The sequence below is a fragment of the Nannospalax galili genome, unplaced genomic scaffold, assembly GCF_000622305.1.
Source record: "Nannospalax galili isolate Female #2095 unplaced genomic scaffold, S.galili_v1.0 scaffold619, whole genome shotgun sequence".
NCBI classification, from domain to species: domain Eukaryota; kingdom Metazoa; phylum Chordata; class Mammalia; order Rodentia; family Spalacidae; genus Nannospalax; species Nannospalax galili.
The window spans coordinates 530,953-536,733 of record NW_008344186.1 but is presented as its reverse complement, the minus strand read 5'-3'; positions in this window follow the sequence as shown (position 1 = coordinate 536,733).

The following is a 5,781-nucleotide window of genomic DNA, read 5'->3' as shown; positions in this document are numbered from 1 at the left end:
ATCATGGTCAGATGGAGGGACCCCTTTGATGGACTCTGGAAAGGACCAGATCCATTGTTGACCAAAGGGAAAGGATTTGCTTGTGTTTTCCCACAGGATCAACCAAAGCCTATCTGGGTTCCAGCTAGAAATGTCCGACACCTCCCCGCCCACGAAGAAAATGGCTCACATAACCCTGACAGAGACAAAGAAAAAAAAGAGGCGGAGATGGCACCCAGAGCCACACCGGATCACGTGGAAAGAAATCCATGACCTAGTGGAAACTGCACGCTGCAGATGTCCTCCTAGAGCTTCTTTTTCTGTCATCCTCATGGCTGTCTTTACCCTGCTTAACACCAACTCTTCAGACAGCCCCCACTCTCCCTAATACCATGTTCTAGAGATTTTATTTTTCAAGGAGAAAATCAGATCCATGGGACAATCACTAAAGCATTAAAGTAATAACAAAATTTTACTCAGGTGCATTTTTCAGGTACCCCACAGCTAACTTTCATGTCTCTCAACAGCTTACATCTACAGCCAAGTCTGTGCTAACTTACAATGTTATTCTACAGGAAAGACAGAGGACCAAATAAGATCAACTGTGTCCTGAAACAAGTCTAACTTTCTTCCCTTTCACCACCTACCCCAATGCCTAACTGTTTCTTTTGTGCATCCAGCAATAGATATTTGCTGACAACAGTACCAGCTACCACTCTTCTCTACCAAGGAACAGTAAAAGACTTCACTGACTTTCATCTAAGTGGATTCAAACAACTAACTAACTATTCAGTTACATTTTCAGCAGCAAGCCTCCCCAGTACAGCATACATCACTGTGTTAATCTCTCTTTGCCCACCTTTTTATGAACTAGTACTTCCAGGTATAAGAAGCCTTTTCTTCTACACAGCTGCCAGCAGAGAAAAAATCTTCTTCCCCCTGCTGGCAGAGACCGAACGTACACTGGATACTGGAGGCGTTGCTATGGCGACAAACTGCTGCAAGCTACACCTGATTCTGCTCTGACTGCGACAAACTATGACATCAGTGACTGATAGCCTGGAGTTTCTCCAACAACAAATGAACTCTCTCACCAGAGCTGTGCTTCACAACGAAAGAACGTTGGACTTAATAACTGCTGGACATGGGAAGGGTATATGAATTTGGAAAAAAAGATACTGCTTCTCTACAAATGAATAAAATGTTGTTGAAACTAATGTTAACACTCTAAAAACTTTGTAATCTATTTGGCTTAGCAATCCCTTGTTTTGCATGGCTCCTACCCCTTAACAATACTGTGTATGCTTGCTCACTGTTTTTAAGATTTCTTTGCTGACAGTTAATGCCATTTGCTAAAAATCACCACGGAAACAGGTCATGGTCAGTTATCAAAATTTGGATTCTCCCGAGAGGAAATGAGTTGACCCTTAGGGCTGGCATGGCACTTCTTCATATTTAAATCAAAGAGGAGGAGATGTTGGGATTAAAATATATTTCTTGATTGTTGGGGACCCCTGTTGTGTGAAGTAGAAGTTCCTCCATGACCGGATAGCCCACGGGCTCGGCATGAAATGCAGGGACTCCTTTTAACAATAGAGTGCTTTTCCTAGCATCCTCCTGACTCACCCTTTTGAAGTGCCCGCCACAAATGCCCTAACATAAACATGGCCTCTGGCTCTAGGAATACCATGCTTTCCTGTGTGATTTTTCAGGCAGTCAGCGGTCTGGCAGCATGGCAGGAGCCCACTTCCATATGCAAATAGAGTATCTCACAAAGTATCTATCAGCCAAAGCTTTTACCACTGCCCCCATGGTATAAAATATCTTAGTCTTCTCTCAATAATAGAGAACTGGATCACCAAGGCTTGGAGTCACTGAATAAAGGCTGTACCACTGAGACTAAGCAGAGTCCTGTCTTTCACTGCCTGCAATCCAGCCTCTCCGGGGGCAGTATCCTTCCGTCACCGACTCACGGACACCCAGCTTCAGCCGCCTCGCGCTCTCCCGCGTGATCCAGTGGCCAGTGGATCTCGCATCTTGAGGAAAGCGCATGGGGGAAAATTAGGGCGGTACCCGACCGGACACGCTCCAGTAGCAGAGACCCACAGAGACACGGAGAAGCAGCAGAGAACCAGCAACCCGCAAGAGCCAGCAGCCGCAGCAGAGACACGGAGCCGCTGTGCTGCGGGACTTTCAGCACCTCGGCAGCGGACAGCGACCAGACCCGCGCCATTCTGGGAGTGCGCGCAGGGACCCTGAGAACCCAGTGTGCTCCCCATACTTGATATTCCATATGATTAAAACCTCAGAGAAATTAAATTCTAGGAAAGAATTATCTTGAACTTTTGAGATGATTCCCTAAAGCACTTTTCTTATTGTTACAGCTTGTTAGTATAAAACAATCTGCTTTCTCCCTGAATGGTAATGTAGCAGAGAACTCACTGTAACCCTGACAGAACTGAGCTTGTTTCACAGTGAAACTGATTTGAATTTAACTCTGGGCTGTCAAAATTTTGCTTGATGTGATGACTGTCACTTTGACAGCTGATTCCTGGGAACCCTGGCCTAGGGGCCACTCTCTCTGTACTCGAACCCCTCTTTCTTTGGTTGCTCAAATTTGGCACCAAAAGGAACTTCTTTACACTGTCTTCCCTCCCTATAAGGGTCAGACTGACCACAGATCGTGTCCATCCCCTTGCCACAGCATGAGTGGCCAGAGATGCCTTCGGAGAAAAAGTTCAATATCTGAACCCCTGCCAAGCCCAGGACTGGAGCTGGGTGGGGTGGGGGTTTCCGTGCATGCTGCTGTCTGTCCACCAGGTGGCGCTGTCGCCTATTCGTCAGCTAGGTTCCCATCTGGGTTCTGCACCTCCTGCTCTGAAGCGTAGGAGTGAGCTCCTCTTTTCTTCTCTCACATGCTCTGATGCCTTTGACAGAATCCGCACGTCAGTCCAGTCACAGCCAGCCAACAAGAAAACTGTCCCAAATCCCTCAAGATTGAGGACTGCCCAAGAAAAGAGGGGGCTCTAATGGAGCCGAGGGATTAGATCTCTGGTGCTTGGAGCCTGGCCCCTGAAGAGACTGGTCTCTCAGGTCTGGTACGCTGCGCCCACTCTGTGTACACATGCATGTTTCTTGGCGGTCTCATCTTTTCTGAAGTTGTAACTGCTGTGGGCAAAGCAGAGACAGGGTGGGACTTTCTTTCTCTTGAGTTTTACTGTAAGTAAATTCACTTTTCATATATATATAACATATGTAATGCTGCTTCCTCTTCATGTGGCCAGCATGATCCAGGCGATGGCCAGGGGCTAAAATAACAGTTTCATGCCCTAAGAATCATTTGTGCTTTGCCCTGTGCGCCCTCCTCCTGTTCTGGCTCCCACTGAGCTTTCTGCTGTTTCTATACTTTTGCCTCCGAAAATATCACAGTTATGCAGTGTGCAGCCTTTGCAGAGCAGCTTGTCAAGGCTCTTCCTCAGCTTGTCTTTTCAGAACTGATTCACGTCCTTTTCCTTGAATGCATGGGTATATCCACCCATCTGTCCACTGAAGGGCATCTTGGCCTGTGCAATTTGGGGGCAGTTTGAATAGACCTCTTATTGTTACTAGAATCTAACAATGTATACTGCTCACTGCTCTACCCAAGGCCTGGGAGACAACAGTCAGAGAGAGGAAGTAAACTCAAGGCCAGCCCTGGCCTTCAGAAAATAAACACTTTCCCATCTCGAGTCTCCACAGGGGAGGCAGTGTTCAGGGGTACCAAGGGCTTTTGTGGGACACAAAGGGGGCCATGAGATAATGGGCAAGAAATGCCCGTGTTGTGGGATCATTCCCTCCAGAGACTGTTTCCACCTTCTCTTCTTCAAAAACATGTAGGCCACAGACATAAACCATTTGACCCCAGACATCAGCCTCCTGACCTCAGACATGGGTCTTCTGACCCCAGACATCAGCCTCCTGGACTGGCACCTGCACTTTCTTTTCGGACAAGCATGTTGCTTTTCTGCAAGCCACTTGCTAAGAACTGAGAAAAGGAAGAGGTGTTACCCGGCCTGTCCTTAGGGTGTAGAGTGCCACAGAGAAGAGATGGGTGGCAAAGGAGGAAGGTAAAGATTAAGGAAGCGATGGGGAGAGTAGTGGCTCCACCACTCTGCTCCAAGAACAACATACAGGTTTTGTGGAGACAAAAGTTTGCAACTCCTTTGAGTAAGGTGTATGGAGTGTGACTGTTTAGTTCTGTAAGAAGTTGTTCTAGTTTGCTTTCTATTGCTGTGATAAATACCATGACCAAAAACAACTCGGGGAGGGAGGAAAGGGTTCATTTGACTTACACTTCCAGGTCACAATCCATCACTGAGGGGAAACACAGGAACAGAGGCAAGATGCATGGAGGAGCGCTGCTTATTGGCTTGCTCTCACTGGCTTCTGCTCCACTAGCTTTCTTATGCAGTCCAGGCTCAACTGCCCTGGCTGGGCCCTCATCAATTAACAATCAAGAAAAGGCCCCACAGACATAAACGCCCACGGGCCGCTCTGATGGAGGAAATTCTTCAATGAAGGTCCCTCTTCCTAGGTGTGTCAAGCTGACAACCAAGATCAGCCATCAAACTACCCAACTGTCTTCCGAAGTGGCCATGCCATTTTGATTCCCTCCAGCAAGGAAGAGGAGTGCCCGCTGCTCCCTGGGCTCCCAGCGCTGTGCCGTCACCCTCAGGTTTCTGACATTTTGACATCTGACACTGGATCCACATGATGTGGCCATTCCGTCCTGTGGTATTTGCCGTTTGTGTGTGTTCTGTGGTGAAATCTCTGTTGGACTCTTTGTTAGTTTCTTTTAAAAATCAGAATTCTTCATTTCTTGTTGTGGAGCTTTGCGTTCTCTTCATTTCAGGCAGCAGTCCTTTATCCAACGTGTCTTTTACAAATATTTTTCCCAGCTTATGGCTTATTGTTTCATTCACTTTTTGTTCAGAGACTTTGAAAACTATTTGCTTTGTGGATGACACTTTTGGTATTATAACTAAAAAGCCATCACCAGGCTGGCAAGACAGCTCAGTGGCTAAAGAAACTTGGCTCCAACCCTGAAGATCTGGTTTGACCCCTGGAATCTATGTGGTAGAAGGAGAGGACTCCTCTACCTCAAGCTGTCCTCTCATCACATGTGGGTCTCCCCCCCATAAATAAATAAATAAATGTAAATTTTTTGAGAAAAGCCAGCATAAAGCTCTTTTATTACAATAATGAAACTTGAAACTCGTATGTGGTGTGGTGTGGGAAGGAGAGGAAGACAAAAGTGTGCTTTTTCTCACCAAATCACTACACAGGACAGAAGGAGTGAGAGGGGACTGAGGGAGGAAAAGTCAGGAAGCCGAGATCAGCAGAGAGCCAGAAGATGCCGAGGCTGTGCTGACCAGCATTGCTTCTCAGAGAACACTCAAGGATCATCATAAGGACTGGGCATCCATTGGATGGTAAGTCTATGCCACCTTCAATTTAAATCCAAGTTCTTAAAGTTTAGGAAGTAGAACTTGGGTGGTCACAAGATAATTACAAAAGTCCTGAAAGCACAAAGAAGGCTGCAGAGGTCCCTGCTGGCCCGGGATAGATCCTGTAGTGTCTAACGTCGCAGGAAAAGGGACCTATTTAAAAAGCAGAGGGTTTCCGGGGAGGCTGGGAGAGGCGGGGAGAGGCTGGGAAGACTCCCTGCTCCCCATTTCAGTTTCAGGGCTTTGAATTTCACAGGACCTTCCTCATGCTGGAGAATATTCCAGTCCTCAGCAGCATCTCAAATCTGCTATGGCT